Source organism: Apium graveolens, unplaced genomic scaffold (genome assembly GCF_009905375.1).
Source record: "Apium graveolens cultivar Ventura unplaced genomic scaffold, ASM990537v1 ctg858, whole genome shotgun sequence".
NCBI classification, from domain to species: domain Eukaryota; kingdom Viridiplantae; phylum Streptophyta; class Magnoliopsida; order Apiales; family Apiaceae; genus Apium; species Apium graveolens.
The window spans coordinates 37,798-57,765 of record NW_027421297.1 but is presented as its reverse complement, the minus strand read 5'-3'; the positions used below and the strand labels follow the sequence as shown (position 1 = coordinate 57,765).

General features: G+C 35.7%; 1 long non-coding RNA gene across 2 annotated transcripts; it reads right to left on the bottom strand.

Annotated features, from left to right (window-relative positions):
- Positions 1-2,784: 2,784 nt before the first annotated feature.
- LOC141705131 (uncharacterized) lies at positions 2,785-6,416 on the bottom strand. Of its 2 annotated transcripts, none has more exons than XR_012568217.1 (4): positions 6,300-6,416; positions 4,827-5,189; positions 4,202-4,403; positions 2,785-2,843 (listed from the first exon to the last, which is right to left on the bottom strand). It is a non-coding gene; the product is annotated as an uncharacterized LOC141705131 (long non-coding RNA). The 2 variants fall into 2 exon arrangements; XR_012568216.1 differs by lacking the exon at positions 2,785-2,843 and adding an exon at positions 3,189-3,597.
- Between the last annotated feature and the right edge of the window lie 13,552 nt (positions 6,417-19,968).

The window sequence follows — 19,968 nt, the reverse complement described above, 5'->3', positions numbered from 1 at the left end:
AGGAAGTCCAACGTTTTGAATTTTGAGGGCTCCGTGGCTGTGGTCCTTAAAACTGTTCCTGACGGGTCACTTGTTGAAAAGGAGCTCAGTTTGTGGACACCAATAGCAGTTTCTGGTGAGGTGGTTTGGAACAAAATGTTCACTTTTGGCACTGGTTCGGAGGAGATAGATTGGTTGTTTCTCTACTCTGGTGCAAATCAGTTTTTTGGAAAAACTAGATTAGGAGAAATGTTGTACGACTACAGGAAGAAACAGACCAAGTACGTTGAATTTCCATCTCAAAGCTTCCTCCTAGGAGTTCTCAGCCACACGGAGAGCTTCCTCCCAGCTGAAGGACTCGAGGGATTCAATGAGAGTTGAATGCATAAATCACTTGATACTTTTGTTGAGTTGTGCTCTCGATGCACAATAATGAGTTTATGTTCCGACTTGTACACAGATTGAGGGCTTCTAAAGTGTTCCTTTTTGTTTCTTTTTCACTGTAAGATGGTGTATTTTTTAATCTAATTATGGGCAGGATTTATAAATTTGTCACTTGATTATAAAAGATTAGACATTGTGTAGATTGTGCTGGTTGCTTCATTTTTCTCACTACTGTTAATGTGATTTAATCATTCATTACTTCATTTGATTGTTGTAGAATACTTTCATGATGCAGTCGATGAGTCGAGTAGATACATTTCACGTTTCACAGCTAGAGAAGACAGTTGGTAACCACCTAGTTTCACTTACAATCCTTGAGCAACTAATGCGTGACTTGGAGCTGCTTGTAGTGTCAGAGGCTGTCTTGGACGTGTACGCAGCCAGCAAGACAATTCTCTACAAGCAATTTGGTCCAAGAATAACAGGACAAGGCTGATTAGGTAAGAAATCCTCGAGGGCCTGATTATCTAATTTGGCATTATGGGAATCATCCTATGCTTTTATTAATTTATCAGAGTGCATTGTGATTGATTGTTTTCCCTTCCTAAATGTAAAAGAGCTTTGTTTATTATTCAATTGGCGTACCTCTGTAATCAACACCAAATCTTACATTAGGGACCTTGTATTATTTTTCTAACATTTACACCAAATATGAATGCATTATGCTGCTTCTCATGAACACTGTCTGAAGGAAATACCCTATCCCTTTTATGCATTCTTTAATTTAAGAAATGTATATTGTCATTATAAATTTCCACCAGTTGCATGCTCAATTGGTAAAATCTAACCCCTCTGAATCTATGAAAATATAGTTAGCTAAGCAATCTGTCTTTGTGGGCTGGCATTTTACTCATGTAACAACCTAGATCAGCTATTAAATCGTAGAAAACACTACTCTGCTCAAATTTTTTGTTTCTATCTTGGCTATCAGTATATTTTAACTGGAATTTTTTTGGATAAGCGGACTTCTGTTAAGAATCTTGCTTCTAAGTCACATGTTACCAGATTTCATGGATTTTGCAATATATTTTTTCTGTTATAAAACAACGTTCTGATTTTGACTACTTCAATTATTATGTACTTTTGATGCTCATACTTGTGGCTTAAGATACTGTTTGAAATTAATAACAGTCTACATTCTTGACATACAATGCTGATCAGTCACTTTTATTGCAGTGTTGATATAAGTGAAGACAAAATTTCTGTATTTGACAATGGACCTGAGTGAAGAGAACTCTATTGTGAAATGGTAATATATGGCGGGTTTTTTAATAGAGTAATAAAGTGTTACTTGAATGTTGATCATCAATTTCTTTCCTTGTGCCTTGACAGTGGAAAAAAAACGTAACTCTGTATTTGACATAGCATCGTGAATTGGCTTGTCCAAAGCTCAGTTTGATTAGTAGTTTTATCATCCAAAAATTTATTACAAAAAGAATATCTGACTGCAGTTTGTGAGAGTTATTAACAATAGAGGTGAAAGACTAGCGAGTGAATGCAAATAGACGGTGCTCTTGGGAAATGCTCAATAGCTGAACATACTTCTGACTGAATGTACCTGTTTTAAGAAATAGGTCTCATGTCTCAAAGACCAATTCCTGGTCATGTTTTCTATCCTTCAGGAATTAAGTTGCATGAATATTTGTCCTGTCACCTTCACTTTCTATTATCAATTCATAGAATTCATGGAGGCCAGATCAACTCCTCCAAGATACTCCCTCCGTCCTAATTTATTTGTCTCTTTTGTACGTAATTTAAGGTGCATTGAACTCATAGATTTGAATTTCTATTCACAAAGCTTTAATAAAAAGCTCACATTTTGGAGTTGGTTTAGAGTTACATGCTCACAATCTGGTGATTCCAAATATTGTCCAGCTGTTAACTCTACGTTTCTCCCACAGTTCATGTCACAACCCTGCATTACAAGAGTGTAACATATACATTGCATCGTGAGTTGAAATCAAGAACAAATTATCAGTTGGTGCCTCATCTAAGTTTCAGCAATATTTTAACAATTAATACACAATTTAGTACTAGCACTCACCACTTTTATCTCAAGTCATTCCAACATGGGCATACTTCTGAGCAAGCACAGAGCATTTGAAATCACATACACGTCATTAAATGCAACACTACATAATTTCAGTGTCTTCAAGTTCTCCATTGTTGAGGTTAGATAATTGTGAAAAGTTAAACCTGGATCCAAAAACTATGTATGTACATTATTAAATTAAAACACAAGAGACATATTTTAATTTAAGAAAAGGAAAGAAATCTAATTTGTTAAACTTTTATCCAGAGGCTGATGATATTGCCCTTAAGAGTTTCAATGCTAGGCATATCACCAAGAAGCCTGCGTAGGTTGAAGCTTTTCTTTATATCGGTACAAGGGTTGTAATCCTGAGCATAATGCTTAAACACTGACACAAGCAATACACCGAAATTATTGCCAAAATAACAGCCCAAGGAACGGTCTGATGCGAGTGATAAATACCAGACAATGAGCCTGAGAGTACGAGTAGAGCAACTACCAAAGAAATCAAGAAAAACAACTCGGGCCCAAAAACAAATTCCAGCAATAACAGAACCCAGCCAAAACCCCAGACAGAAGTCACACCACGAGAAACTTTGCACGAACAACTCCCCTATTCTGCAGACTTCGCTCGAAGTTACAACAGCACCACCACTTGAAACTACAGCATCACGACTTCGAAGCGAAACTCCACACTGAAAATGAGCAAAACCTCTCCAGCATTCGAAAAAAACCAGACCCTCTACACGACCTGCAACAGCACTACAGAACCCATCTAAACCTTCAGACCTAAAAACCTGCAAAATAAAACCCCCACTCCAGACAGAATCCACACCTCGGGCACTCCCCATGTCCCAAAACCACCCAAAACTCTGATCTACTACAACCCAGCATCGAAACCCCCAACCACCACACCAAAAACTCACTAGACCTACCCCTCGGACAAAGCTTTTAATTACATGAAAAGAGATGAAAAAAGGGAAAATATAGTATGTAGCCTGTGCTAACATATCAGCAAGCTAGAACACATAAACGGAGAAAACCATCAAATTCAGAATGGATGGCATGACAGATAGGTGCACCTCCACATGATACTCAAAAAGCTACTCACCCGTTAATGGTATGGATCCAGTATTGTAAACCTTATACGACAAATAACATCCAAAATAAGTTTAATAATAATGACACCACTATTGGTGGAATATTACCAAATATTGCACCTAAATTACAACTTAAGCAGTTCAGCAAAGCACATTTAAACCTAAAGAAATAGTATAAAGGGAAAATAAAAAGCAAAAATTGTTTATAATTACGCCTAAAAGAATTTAAATACACAATTGGGCTAAATTTAAGATCTCACGACAGCCTATTATAACTTCCTTTTTTATATGTAGACACATATTGTCAAACGTTTCTCTGTTAAAACAAATATGAAGCCACATGAAAGTACAGAAGTATTTATATCAATTTACAGGAAAAAAACATAGCCACGACCTCTTTTGGGTTGTACTTGTTGACCTATGCACTGCACAGTTTCAGAAGGTCACATCCATGTGCAGTAAATTTAAAGGTATTAATATTTTCATGTAAGGGAACTTTGAGCAACCTGAAGTTTTGAATCAAAATTTTTTTTGCCTAAAATCCACACATATTATTTGGAAGAGAGATAATAGAGCTAAATATATGATTTATGCTTTAAACAATCAATTTTAAATCGATCAGAGATTCAAGGAAATATATAGTTACCTGGGAGGCTGCCATATCAGATGCCTAAGATCCTCCTTCATAGATTTCGTTACAGCTGCAGAGCCAAGTCGAGCACACAACCATTGGTCGCTACTTTCATATAAACGCATAGGATATTTCAATTTAGTTCTTTGCTTTTTCCTTTAATTTCGTCTGTTTTTACAATACAACACCACCAAATCTGAGGGATCTGATAGGAAGCCTGGAAAAATGTGAATGAATAAACTTAATGTGGCTGTTGAATTCAATAGCATGCCTTTATGCATAACGCATTGTGGTCACAATTAGCGGCCTGAATACTTAACTAAAAAGAGATGTTCATAGGCATCCTACATAAATCAGAAAATATCTAAAAACAGAGAAGAACAAAGACGTACAAAATTAAAGATAAATTAATTATGTCATGCATCTTATAATGAACAAACAAAGCTCGGAAGAAAGTGATTATATATTTAAGGTCCAAAGAGAGTATGAGAGCTCAACATAAACTTCCATAAGATGGATAATCCGCAAAACCCAATTTATATGGAGCTCAATATAAACCTAAACCCCCACAGGATTAATATGTAAACTTAAAGATAAAATAACACTGAAAGTAAGCATAATGATACCATGGCTATGGTACCTGGCCACTTCCTGAGAATTCCAAGGGCTGCCTGCCCATTTCCTAAGAACTGCAAGGACCTGCATACCCTCAAAATATATGCATAAAAAATTGTACACACATACACATACATTAATTCATTGAAAAGAATTTTAAAGTAATTATACATAAAATTTGCACGATAAAATCAATTGTGTTTGAAACGGAGGGCATTTCCATTGTTTTTTTCCTTCAATATAGACCTAAACCCCCACAGGATTAATATGTAAACTTAAAGATAAAATAAACACTGAAAGTAAGTATAATGATACCATGGCTATGGTACCTGGCCACTTCCTGGGAATTCCAAGGGCTGCCTGCCCATTTCCTAAGAACTGCAACGGCCTGCATACCCTCAAAACAGATGAATCAAAAACTGTACAGGTATACACATACATTAATTCATTGAAAATAATTTTAAAGTAATTATACATAAAATTTGCACGATAAAATCAATTGTGTTTAAAACGGAGGGCATTTCCATTGTTTTTTTCCTTCGCTCTACAACTTGATTTGAATCTGATCGAGTTTGGGAGAGAGAAAGCAAAGAGTCCGAAACCAACATATATCCTATATGAAAATGGTTTTCATTTTCTTTTAATGCACTATATTGCTTTAAACTTTTCCGGCAGCCAAAAAATTCCTGTGCCAAGATAACTTAATTGTAAGTGGATCATCCAGGAACATGGAGTATCACTGATAGCAGGTTTAGTAAAGCTTTTTTCAATGTCAACTTGCCTCCTACAGAAGGTCTGCAATTATGTTTCATGTTGGTTTGTTCATATTCAATTGCTTATTACCTTGTCATCACGTAATTCAAACTGTGGTCCAAATGACCCTCTTTCTGATTTTGTATACACATGTAATGGAACATGAGATTAAAGGAATTTGGAAACTTGCAGCTTGGATCAAGATATTTCATGACACAATCTTTAGTATATTTAATATTTCTTCTTATTTATGCCTAAACTCTTAAAAATCTTTTATTTGTATTATCTCAAAATTTTATAAATTTACATATTTGATTTGCGGCATACATGACTAAGAGGATCCATACTGTAGCTTCTTAATCCTTTAATATTGGATCAAAGATAAATTTTTTCTTTGTTTAATATCAAGTTAACCCTTATTCTATTAGTTCAAGAATGGCTTTGTTTGAGGAGTCTGCGTAGAATGGCGTTGGTCTTATGGCTCGTGACAGCAATAAGAAGTTGCAGATTTTCCGACATCAGAGTATCATTGTCATGCAATCAAAATTTGTATATGAAACGAAATTAAATCCTTCATATGTATTTGCCAAATAATGCTCTTCTTATGTATACAGTGTTTAATAGCAAGGCCAAAGAAAAAAGCTCTAAACAGAAAACTACCAATTTAAGCGCAACTAAGCAAGCATTCCTGATAATTTGTAATGGAAGGAGCAGTAAACACAAAAATTGAGCAGAAGATACAAACCTAGAATTCTGAATCAATTTTTTGTCCTCTTCTTGCTTCTCCAGCCTACAACCCAGAATTTTTTGATGCGAGTGATTAATAACAAATAATGAGCCTGAGAGTACGAGTAGAGCAACTACCATGGCCCCCATACTCGAAAGCATCAGTGGGCACCGTCCGACTTTGTCTAGCAAAAATGTTGATATCAGAGCAAAAATAGTTTTGCAGATTCCAATACCTATGGTGGCGAGTAGCTTGTGGTCATCTCTCTTTATCCCAGCCTTCTCAAAAATTCGAGGACTGTACAAAACAACAGCATCAACACCTATGACCAAGTATTACAGCTAAAACCATTTAGAATCTGTCAAGCTCGAATAAGTGTGTCATATCTTTTGTAACCCCATAACTTGAGTTTGTCCAATAGATCCTTATTTAAAATCACTTTGCACTCCCATTTAAAATTTATGCATGCCTTCAAGGGAAATCCCCCTAATCATGAGCTCTGAAAATTAAGTAAAAAAAGAACCAAGATATGCATGAATATCTTTATATTAGTATAAAATTAAAGCAAAAAGAGCTCAGTTTGTGCTACCCTGTTTTGGTTTTTGTAAAGGATTTTTTTTTTGGGTAAATGAGGTCGAGCCTCGTAAAATCTAATAGACTAAAAGAATATACAAAGAGTTTGAACTAGCCACAAAGAAGACTTGAAACAAAACTCCAAGAATTCTAAGGACTAGCTTGAGAAAGAGAAAAACACTAACTTAAAAAATAAAGCTAGTCTAAGCAAATAGACCAGCAAATTAAACAAGCAAAAGGCAGCATTCCAAAAGAGACCATGACATTCCAAATTAAACACCAGGAGAAAATTGCCAACTCCCAGCCAATAGATGAAATCCACGCAGCACTACCTATGCCTCCCATCCAAGAAGAGAAAAACATGCACACTCCAAACACCAACCAACACCAATCACCAACACAAAAAACAGTCCATGAGCTCGACAAATCCAGGAAAATGCAGACAGAAAAAATCTCTATCTGCTCCCAAGGACCATGTAAATCAAACGCAGCACAGCAAAAACATAAACCTGCCATACTCCAGCAAATTCTCTACACGCAGCTCGAGACGTGAAGCACAAAAACCCAAGACCCCTGAACTGCTATAATCCAGAAATTGAAAAAAGCAACAGCAGAACCCGAAGCAAAATCTTGCAGAAAAATGAAATCCCACAAAAAACATTGCACCAAATCCTCCCAGACTCGAGACAAAAATCTGCAGCAAATTGAAACCCCAGGATCGAACCACCCCCCGAAAACAGAAAGCAACCTGCAGACCCATCTGCATAGCTTCAACAGATAACACACACAAAACCAGAGAAACAGACCCTGATTCTGCAGACCCCACAGCAGCACTAAACAATACCTACGGCTTTCAAATTGCTCAGAAACCTCCAAAAACCGCAACTTAAAACTACAGCAGCTCAGCTCGAAGCGAGAAACCACAAAGAAATCAAGAAAAACAACTCGGGTCCAAAAACAGATTCAAAGAAAATATATAGTTACCTGGGAGGCTGCCATATCAGATGCCCAAAATCCTCCTTCATAGATTTCATTACAGCTGCAGAGACAAGTCAAGCACACAACCATTGGTCGCTACTTTCATATAAACGCATATACAAAAACCAGAATCCAGAATTACTTTCATCATCATTGTACACAGTACATATACAAAAACCAGAATCCAGAATTACTTTCATTATCATTATGTCATGTAGCAGTCTTCTGGGTCTGGCCCTTTATTTACACATTCTAATTTACATTTAATATTAATGTACTCTCTCACATGCAGCGAGACCTCGTTTTCCATATCTCCATCCTGATAAAAGGGAAATACCATATTTTGTCCAAGTTCAGGGTCTTTTTTCATTCTAACAATCGATCCGTCCTGATCAAATGCAATAAGTCCACAATTTGTCAGAACATCGGGCCAAACACGGTTTATATACTTTCTTGCTTCTGAGCCCTGATCAAGATGAGCATGCATAAACCATGGGAAAGATGCTACAATCTTCTTATCACGATTAATATAGACCCCCCTATAGATGTGGATAACTTCGAACTCATCGTCGGTGCCCTTCATCCTAATATACCTTGCTTTCATCTCCCTCCAAAAACTGTTGAATGTACCGGGGACGTTCTGAAATAAGATTATAATTCTCTTGCCAATATATTGTGAAAATCGAACTCGGGACCCATTTGTGTGCATAAAGACAGTGTCCAGATCCCAGAACATCTCCAGCTTTAATTTTTTTAACATTTCAAGCTCTAAATTGACAGCACTGCGAAAGCTGAACGAGTATGCTGGAGCACCATAACTCAACAATATATGAGTGCCCAACAGTTCGATGAATTTTCCATGAGGTCCAATAATCACCATCCTTGCTGGTACTGGCACTCCGAGCTCTTGGGGTTGTTGGAATATCCTCTGCAACTTCTTACTACAATTTGTGTCGTTAAAAGGAAGTGCCAACCAAGGCATTGTCTTAATTCCATTCAAGAAAGAATCTTCAACCATGCGACCACATGTATCCTCATGATGCTCGCACCAGCCGTGTGTGTATATAAGAACAATCTCAAACTCTTTCGAGTTTTCTGACAACTCTTGATAAAGCTTCTTAAGTGCCCCTGTGGTGTGTAATTCATCATGTTTATCTAGACATGGACAAAAATATAAGCCCACTGCCTTATGATCAAGACCATCGAGGGGTACCTGCCAAATTAAGTAGCATTTGTAAAGAAAGAAACCGATGTTAGTAAAAGTATGTATAGTTGAATGTACATATGAAAAAACTAGTAATACAAAACAGCATACTTGTCAAGGCGTAAAGAAGAACAAAGACAATAGCGAACTGCCTGGATGCCTAGGAGGTAAGGTGCCCTCCTAGTCGTCCATTAGGGGAATTAGGCGTTTTACTACTATATATAGGCGTATATATTAGATATTTATGTGCATACATTTTAATTGATTCTAACAATAATTACATTATTAATTTAAAGATTAGTCTATTTGATTGAAACAAATATATTTTACTAACTTTTGTTTGTTTAATTTTGAGACTCTTGTTAGAAGTATGATGGTTCAATACTTAATTGTACAACTTTATAAATTTAACCACTTAAAGACGAAAATAGGTAAAATCAAATCATATATTAAAAAAAGCACACATTTACGTATATTTGATTGCCTAAATCTCCTAATGTATGCCTAGGCGTCGCTCACCTAGACTCCTCCTAATTCGCCTAACCTAGTAGAATCAAGACGGTTGATTTCAGCCTAGACGACGACTAAGCAACATCTTAATAACTATGCAAAACACAAATATCTTTTTTTTGTTAAGAAAACAGACAAAACAAATTTGTCTGTTTTCTTAACAACAAAACAGACAAATTTCTAATATCGTTAAAATCAAAAAATGGTGATTTAGCATGCATACCTGGTCTCCATTGTTGTTGACGAGATAATCACGTTCAGGAGTGGCCAATAGTTTTTGAATGGAAAGAGGCTGCTGCATAAGTAGATTATCTTCCAAATTGATGGATTGTATTCTTTCGTTGGTAAAAGGATAAGCAGCAGCTCCGTACCTGAGAAACAAAGGGTCGGCATCATATTGCAAAACAAAACCTGTTGGGTCAATGATTACAGAACAAGGCATTCTGTGATAATTGTTAAACAGGTTTTCAAGGCATTTCCTGCATTCTAAATCTGAAAACGGAATGGCAGGCCATGGCATTGTGGAAAACATTTTCATAAAAATTTGATGAGGATCGGGAGAAAAATGATCATTAATTGCAACAAGGACGATCTCGAAATCACCTTTGGGCTGTAACTTATGTATATCCACCAAGTGTTTTGACACTGTGCCCAAATCGTCGTAATAAGCTGCGAGTGTCATAAAATATAAAACAACAAACTTGCCTGACAGATCCTTGGCCTTAACCCGCTGTTGGTTGGATTTGATAAGAAAATTCCTTTTTTTGGTGAATAAAAGGGCCGACAAATCGACTGTATCACCAATTTTAATAATGTTGCAACTAGTATTGTGCACCTTGTCTGTTTTTGCTTTGCCCGGATTGTTCCTCTTATTCTTGGATAGGATTGTGTCCTGGTCACAATTCATCTTTCTCTTTCTAACATATCGGATGGCCTTATACACATCATCATTATTTTTACTACTGGATGATGATGATTTGTTATGATGTTGTTCTCTAGTCGTATAGTTGAGCATCTTTTTGTTGCGCCTCTTGTTCCTATTAAGAGAAGTTAAATGGTTCCTTTTTCTCTTATTAGATGATGATGATGATGATTGGTTCCTCTTTCTCTTATTAGATGATGATGATGATGATTTAGCGTAAAGATTAGATATCTTCTCCTCTTCTTCTTCTTGTTTAGACATATTGTTCATCTTCCTCTTCTTCTTCTTCACAACGGCACAACGGATTGAGGTCCCCAAATCACTCCACATCTTCCTCTTGTTGTTGATGGGTGATGATTTTGATTTATTCTTCCCCTCCTCCTCCTCCTCAACATCATCATCATCATCATCATGTTTACACAAAATCCACTTTCCAGCAGGAGGATCCATCGATTGATTGAGTTTAATTTTGATATCTGAATTATTCTGGGTTTTACTTGTTGTGTGTGTCTTGCCCCAAATCTTCCTTTGATGTGTATATATATATATATAGGCTTCAGGTCGTTTATCTTCTACTGCCTGTATACTTCCTATTGGGCCGCCCAACCCTTTTTCGGGCTTTGTTTCCAAATGCGTGATTTGAATATGTGACCGGGAGCACAATTTTTCATCTATTTAACCAATTGAGTCCACCCTTCCGGCTCGATTCATTTTTCAAAATTTTTGAAAATATAAATAAATTACACCACTAAGTAGTAAAAGTTAGATTTTTCATTAAGAGTGATAAGATATTTGATGTTTATTTATAAACAAACATAAATTATTTATTGCATAATTTAATTAAAAATATATTTTTATTCAGATATTTGTGTAATGTCAAACGGTACAATATGTGTTATATTTCGAAGTAATTCTTTTTAAAACAATATTTGTTTTCTAGTTTATATTTTAAATTTGGTTTATATTAAAGTAGTCTCATTATATCCTTATAATATTAAACTAGAAAATTACATGTGTCTCGCACGATCATTATGCTAGTATATATTTTTATATATATCCATAATTTTATATAATTTTTTAAGTTTGACATATATTTACGCCTCTTCTCGTATGTTTTCACGTAATTACTACAGTATCTTAAATATGTTGTGTATTATTTTCTCATCTCCAATATCATATTAAGTTTCGTGAGTAATAATTTTATTTGTTTGCATATTCATTTTCATTTACAGATGTATGGTTAAATCATTTAGTTATGCATATAATTTACGATATGATATACATTACTAAAATTATGATGTTAATCAAATTTAAATATTAGTACTATAATTATAATTATACAAATTTTATTTTTATCTAAATTTTCAAAATGAGTGATAATAAATATTATTGGAACTTTTTTTATCGGATCGTTCAACACATCCAAACCAACCCAACCCGACCCAAACCGATGTACGACGGGTAGGGTTGGGTAACGAAATTATATTTTATGGGTTGGGTTAAAAAAATTCAAGTCGATTTAACTGGGTCGCGTTGTAAAATCGCCTCTAACCCGGCCAACCCGACCCATGTGCACCTCTACTTCCTATTGGGTCGGGCAACCCTTTTTCGGGCTTTGTTTCCAAATATTTATTTATTTAGTTTTCAAAAATATTATTTTATTTAGTTTTAAAACTAAATAAAATAATATTTTTTTAAAACTAAATAAAATAATATTTTTATTGTATTCATAAATAAAAATATGGTGTTTGAATAATAGTAGAATAATATAATTATATTTTATTTATGATCGTACTAAGACCAGTCCCCCCTTATAATTAATTTTCTTCTTCTACTATTATTCAAACACCTATATCATATCATATCACCTATATATATAATATTTTTGAAAACTAAATAAATAAATATTTGGAAACAAAGCCCGAAAAAGGGTTGGGCGGCCCAATAGGAAGTATACAGGCAGTAGAAGATAAACGACCTGAAGCCTATATATATCACACAGCAAAGGAAGATTTGTGGCAAGACACACACAACAAGTAAAACCCAGAATAATTCAGATATCAAAATTAAACTCAATCAATCGATGGATCCTCCTGCTGGAAAGTGGATTTTGTGTAAACATGATGATGATGATGATGTTGTCGAGGAGGAGGGGAAGAATAAATCAAAATCATCACCCATCAACAACAAGAGGAAGATGTGGAGTGATTTGGGGACCTCAATCCGTTGTGCCGTTGTGAAGAAGAAGAGGAAGATGAACAATATGTCTAAACAAGAAGAAGAAGAGGAGAAGATATCTAATCTTTACACTAAATCATCATCATCATCATCTAATAAGAGAAAGAGGAACCAATCATCATCATCATCATCTAATAAGAGAAAGAGGAACCATTTAACTTCTCTTAATAGGAACAAGAGGCGCAACAAAAAGATGCTCAACTATACGACTAGAGAACAACATCATAACAAATCATCATCATCATCCAGTAGTAAAAATAATGATGATGTGTATAAGGCCATCCGATATGTTAGAAAGAGAAAGATGAATTGTGACCAGGACACAATCCTATCCAAGAATAAGAGGAACAATCCGGGCAAAGCAAAAACAGACAAGGTGCACAATACTAGTTGCAACATTATTAAAATTGGTGATACAGTCGATTTGTCGGCCCTTTTATTCACCAAAAAAAGGAATTTTCTTATCAAATCCAACCAACAGCGGGTTAAGGCCAAGGATCTGTCAGGCAAGTTTGTTGTTTTATATTTTATGACACTCGCAGCTTATTACGACGATTTGGGCACAGTGTCAAAACACTTGGTGGATATACATAATAAGTTACAGCCCAAAGGTGATTTCGAGATCGTCCTTGTTGCAATTAATGATCATTTTTCTCCCGATCCTCATCAAATTTTTATGAAAATGTTTTCCACAATGCCATGGCCTGCCATTCCGTTTTCAGATTTAGAATGCAGGAAATGCCTTGAAAACCTGTTTAACAATTATCACAGAATGCCTTGTTCTGTAATCATTGACCCAACAGGTTTTGTTTTGCAATATGATGCCGACCCTTTGTTTCTCAGGTACGGAGCTGCTGCTTATCCTTTTACCAACGAAAGAATACAATCCATCAATTCGGAAGATAATTTACTTATGCAGCAGCCTCTTTCCATTCAAAAACTCTTGGCCACTCCTGAACGTGATTATCTCGTCAACAACAATGGAGACCAGGTATGCATGCTAAATCACCATTTTTTGATTTTAACGATATTAGAAATTTGTCTGTTTTGTTGTTAAGAAAACAGACAAATTTGTCTGTTTTCTTAACAAAAAATAAAGATATTTGTCTGTTTTGCATAGTTATTAAGACGTTGCTTAGTCGTCGTCTAGGCTGAAATCAACCGTCTTGATTCTACTAGGTTAGGCGAATTAGGCAGAGTCTAGGTGAGCGACACCTAGGCGTACATTAGGAGATTTAGGCAATCAGCTATACGTAAATGTGTGCTTTTTTTTAATATATGATTTGATTTTGCCTATTTTCGTCTTTAAGTGGTTAAATTTATAAAGTTGTACAATCAAGTATTGAACCATCATACTTCTAACAAGAGTCTCAAAATTAAACAAACAAAAGTTAGTAAAATCTATTTGTTTCAATCAAATAGACTAATCTTTAAATTAATAATGTAATTATTGTTAGAATCAATTAAAATGTATGCACATAAATATCTAATATATACGCCTATATATATAGAAAAACGCCTAATTCCCCTAATGGACGACTAGGAGGGCACCTTACCTCCTAGGCATCCACGCAGTTCGCTATTGTCTTTGTTCTTCTGTATGCCTTGACAAGTATGCTGTTTTGTATTACTAGTTTTTTCATATGTACATTCAACTATACATACTTTTACTAACATCGGTTTCTTTCTTTACAAATGCTACTTAATTTGGCAGGTACCCCTCGATGGTCTTGATCATAAGGCAGTGGGCTTATATTTTTGTCCATGTCTAGATGAACATGATGAATTCACACCACAGGGACACTTAAGAAGCTTTATCAAGAGTTGTCAGAAAACTCGAAAGAGTTTGAGATTGTTCTTATATACACACACGGCTGGTGCGAGCATCATGATGATACATGTGGTCGCATGGTTGAAGATTCTTTCTTGAATGAAATTAAGACAATGCCTTGGTTGGCACTTCCTTTTAACGACACAAATTGTAGTAAGAAGTTGCAGAGGATTTTCCAACAACCCCAAGAGCTCGGAGTGCCAGTACCGGCAAGGATGGTGATTATTGGACCTCATGGAAAATTCATCGAACTGTTGGGCACTCATATATTGTTGAGTTATGGTGCTCCAGCATACCCGTTCAGCTTTCGCAGTGCTGTCAATTTAGAGCTTGAAATGTTAAAAAAATTAAAGCTGGAGATGTTCTGGGATCTGGACACTGTCTTTATGCACACAAATGGGTCCCGAGTTCGATTTTCACAATATATTGGCAAGAGAATCATAATCTTATTTCAGAACGTCCCTGGTACATTTAACAGTTTTTGGAGGGAGATGAAAGCAAGGTATATTAGGATGAAGGGCACCGACGATGAGTTCGAAGTTATCCACATCTATAGGGGGGTCTATATTAATCGTGATAAGAAGATTGTAGCATCTTTCCCATGGTTTATGCATGCTCATCTTGATCAGGGCTCAGAAGCAAGGAAGTATATAAACCGTGTTTGGCCCGATGTTCTGACAAATTGTGGACTTATTGCATTTGATCAGGAAGGATCGATTGTTAGAATGAAAAAAGACCCTGAACTTGGACAAAATATGGTATTTCCCTTTTATCAGGATGGAGATATGGAAAACGAGGTCTCGCTGCATGTGAGAGAGTACATTAATATTAAATGTAAATTAGAATGTGTAAATGAAGGGCCAGACCCAGAAGACTGCTACATGACATAATGATAATGAAAGTAATTCTGGATTCTGGTTTTTGTATATGTACTGTGTACAATGATGATGAAAGTAATTCTGGATTCTGGTTTTTGTATATGCGTTTATATGAAAGTAGCGACCAATGGTTGTGTGCTTGACTTGTCTCTGCAGCTGTAATGAAATCTATGAAGGAGGATTTTGGGCATCTGATATGGCAGCCTCCCAGGTAACTATATATTTTCTTTGAATCTGTTTTTGGGCCCGAGTTGTTTTTCTTGATTTCTTTGTGGTTTCTCGCTTCGAGCTGAGCTGCTGTAGTTTTAAGTTGCGGTTTTCGGAGGTTTCTGAGCAATTTGAAAGCCGTAGGTATTGTTTAGTGCTGCTGTGGGGTCTGCAGAATCAGGGTCTGTTTCTCTGGTTTTGTGTGTGTTATCTGTTGAAGCTATGCAGATGGGTCTGCAGGTTGCTTTCTGTTTTCGGGGGTGGTTCGATCCTGGGGTTTCAATTTGCTGCAGATTTTTGTCTCGAGTCTGGGAGGATTTGGTGCAATGTTTTTTGTGGGATTTCATTTTTCTGCAAGATTTTGCTTCGGGTTCTGCTGTTGCTTTGTTCAATTTCTGGATTATAGCAGTTCAGGGGTCTTGGGTTTTTGTGCTTCACGTCTCGAGCTGCGTGTAGAGAATTTGCTGGAGTATGGCAGGTTTATGTTTTTGCTGTGCTGCGTTTGATTTACATGGTCCTTGGGAGCAGATAGAGATTTTTTCTGTCTGCATTTTCCTGGATTTGTCGAGCTCATGGACTGTTTTTTGTGTTGGTGATTGGTGTGTGGTTGGTGTTTGGAGTGTGCATGTTTTTCTCTTCTTGGATGGGAGGCATAGGTAGTGCTGCGTGGATTTCATCTATTGGCTGGGAGTTGGCAATTTTCTCCTGGTGTTTAATTTGGAATGTCATGGTCTCTTTTGGAATGCTGCCTTTTGCTTGTTTAATTTGCTGGTCTATTTGCTTAGACTAGCTTTATTTTTAAGTTAGTGTTTTTCTCTTTCTCAAGCTAGTCCTTAGAATTCTTGGAGTTTTGTTTCAAGTCTTCTTTGTGGCTAGTTCAAACTCTTTGTATATTCTTTTAGTCTATTAGATTTTACGAGGCTCGACCTCATTTACCCAAAAAAAAATCCTTTACAAAAACCAAAACAGGGTAGCACAAACTGAGCTGTTTTTGCTTTGATTTTATACTAATATAAAGATATTCATGCATATCTTGGTTCGTTTTTTTACTTAATTTTCAGAGCTCATGATTAGGGGGATTTCCCTTGAAGGCATGCATAAATTTTAAATGGGAGTGCAAAGTGATTTTAAATAAGGATCTATTGGACAAACTCAAGTTATGGGGTTACAAAAGATATGACACACTTATTCGAGCTTGACAGATTCTAAATGGTTTTAGCTGTAATACTTGGTCATAGGTGTTGATGCTGTTGTTTTGTACAGTCCTCGAATTTTTGAGAAGGCTGGGATAAAGAGAGATGACCACAAGCTACTCGCCACCATAGGTATTGGAATCTGCAAAACTATTTTTGCTCTGATATCAACATTTTTGCTAGACAAAGTCGGACGGCGCTCACTGATGCTTTCGAGTATGGGGGCCATGGTAGTTGCTCTACTCGTACTCTCAGGCTCATTATTTGTTATTAATCACTCGCATCAAAAAATTCTGGGTTGTAGGCTGGAGAAGCAAGAAGAGGACAAAAAATTGATTCAGAATTCTAGGTTTGTATCTTCTGCTCAATTTTTGTGTTTACTGCTCCTTCCATTACAAATTATCAGGAATGCTTGCTTAGTTGCGCTTAAATTGGTAGTTTTCTGTTTAGAGCTTTTTTCTTTGGCCTTGCTATTAAACACTGTATACATAAGAAGAGCATTATTTGGCAAATACATATGAAGGATTTAATTTCGTTTCATATACAAATTTTGATTGCATGACAATGATACTCTGATGTCGGAAAATCTGCAACTTCTTATTGCTGTCACGAGCCATAAGACCAACGCCATTCTACGCAGACTCCTCAAACAAAGCCATTCTTGAACTAATAGAATAAGGGTTAACTTGATATTAAACAAAGAAAAAATTTATCTTTGATCCAATATTAAAGGATTAAGAAGCTACAGTATGGATCCTCTTAGTCATGTATGCCGCAAATCAAATATGTAAATTTATAAAATTTTGAGATAATACAAATAAAAGATTTTTAAGAGTTTAGGCATAAATAAGAAGAAATATTAAATATACTAAAGATTGTGTCATGAAATATCTTGATCCAAGCTGCAAGTTTCCAAATTCCTTTAATCTCATGTTTCCATTATTTCCCACATGAACAAAAAAAAAAAAAAAAAAAATCATGTGTATACAAAATCAGAAAGAGGGTCATTTGGACCACAGTTTGAATTACGTGATGACAAGGTAATAAGCAATTGAATATGAACAAACCAACATGAAACATAATTGCAGACCTTCTGTAGGAGGCAAGTTGACATTGAAAAAAGCTTTACTAAACCTGCTATCAGTGATACTCCATGTTCCTGGATGATCCACTTACAATTAAGTTATCTTGGCACAGGAATTTTTTGGCTGCCGGAAAAGTTTAAAGCAATATAGTGCATTAAAAGAAAATGAAAACCATTTTCATATAGGATATATGTTGGTTTCGGACTCTTTGCTTTCTCTCTCCCAAACTCGATCAGATTCAAATCAAGTTGTAGAGCGAAGGAAAAAAACAATGGAAATGCCCTCCGTTTTAAACACAATTGATTTTATCGTGCAAATTTTATGTATAATTACTTTAAAATTATTTTCAATGAATTAATGTATGTGTATACCTGTACAGTTTTTGATTCATCTGTTTTGAGGGTATGCAGGCCGTTGCAGTTCTTAGGAAATGGGCAGGCAGCCCTTGGAATTCCCAGGAAGTGGCCAGGTACCATAGCCATGGTATCATTATACTTACTTTCAGTGTTTATTTTATCTTTAAGTTTACATATTAATCCTGTGGGGGTTTAGGTCTATATTGAAGGAAAAAAACAATGGAAATGCCCTCCGTTTCAAACACAATTGATTTTATCGTGCAAATTTTATGTATAATTACTTTAAAATTCTTTTCAATGAATTAATGTATGTGTATGTGTGTACAATTTTTTATGCATATATTTTGAGGGTATGCAGGTCCTTGCAGTTCTTAGGAAATGGGCAGGCAGCCCTTGGAATTCTCAGGAAGTGGCCAGGTACCATAGCCATGGTATCATTATGCTTACTTTCAGTGTTTATTTTATCTTTAAGTTTACATATTAATCCTGTGGGGGTTTAGGTTTATATTGAGCTCCATATAAATTGGGTTTTGCGGATTATCCATCTTATGGAAGTTTATGTTGAGCTCTCATACTCTCTTTGGACCTTAAATATATAATCACTTTCTTCCGAGCTTTGTTTGTTCATTATAAGATGCATGACATAATTAATTTATCTTTAATTTTGTACGTCTTTGTTCTTCTCTGTTTTTAGATATTTTCTGATTTATGTAGGATGCCTATGAACATCTCTTTTTAGTTAAGTATTCAGGCCGCTAATTGTGACCACAATGCGTTATGCATAAAGGCATGCTATTGAATTCAACAGCCACATTAAGTTTATTCATTCCATTTTTCCAGGCTTCCTATCAGATCCCTCAGATTTGGTGGTGTTGTATTGTAAAAACAGACGAAATTAAAGGAAAAGCAAAGAACTAAATTGAAATATCCTATGCGTTTATATGAAAGTAGCGACCAATGGTTGTGTGCTCGACTTGGCTCTGCAGCTGTAACGAAATCTATGAAGGAGGATCTTAGGCATCTGATATGGCAGCCTCCCAGGTAACTATATATTTCCTTGAATCTCTGATCGATTTAAAATTGATTGTTTAAAGCATAAATCATATATTTAGCTCTATTATCTCTCTTCCAAATAATATGTGTGGATTTTAGGCAAAAAAAATTTTGATTCAAAACTTCAGGTTTGCTCAAAGTTCCCTTACATGAAAATATTAATACCTTTAAATTTACTGCACATGGATGTGACCTTCTGAAACTGTGCAGTGCATAGGTCAACAAGTACAACCCAAAAGAGGTCGTGGCTATGTTTTTTTCCTGTAAATTGATATAAATACTTCTGTACTTTCATGTGGCTTCATATTTGTTTTAACAGAGAAACGTTTGACAATATGTGTCTACATACAAAAAAGGAAGTTATAATAGGCTGTCGGAGATCTTAAATTTAGCCCAATTGTGTATTTAAATTCTTTTAGGCGTAATTATAAACAATTTTTGCTTTTATTTTCCCTTTATACTATTTCTTTAGGTTTAAATGTGCTTTGCTGAACTGCTTAAGTTGTAATTTTAGGTGCAATATTTGGTAATATTCCACCAATAGTGGTGTCATTATTATTAAACTTATTTTGGATGTTATTTGTCGTATAAGGTTTACAATACTGGATCCATACCATTAACGGGTGAGTAGCTTTTTGAGTATCATGTGGAGGTGCACC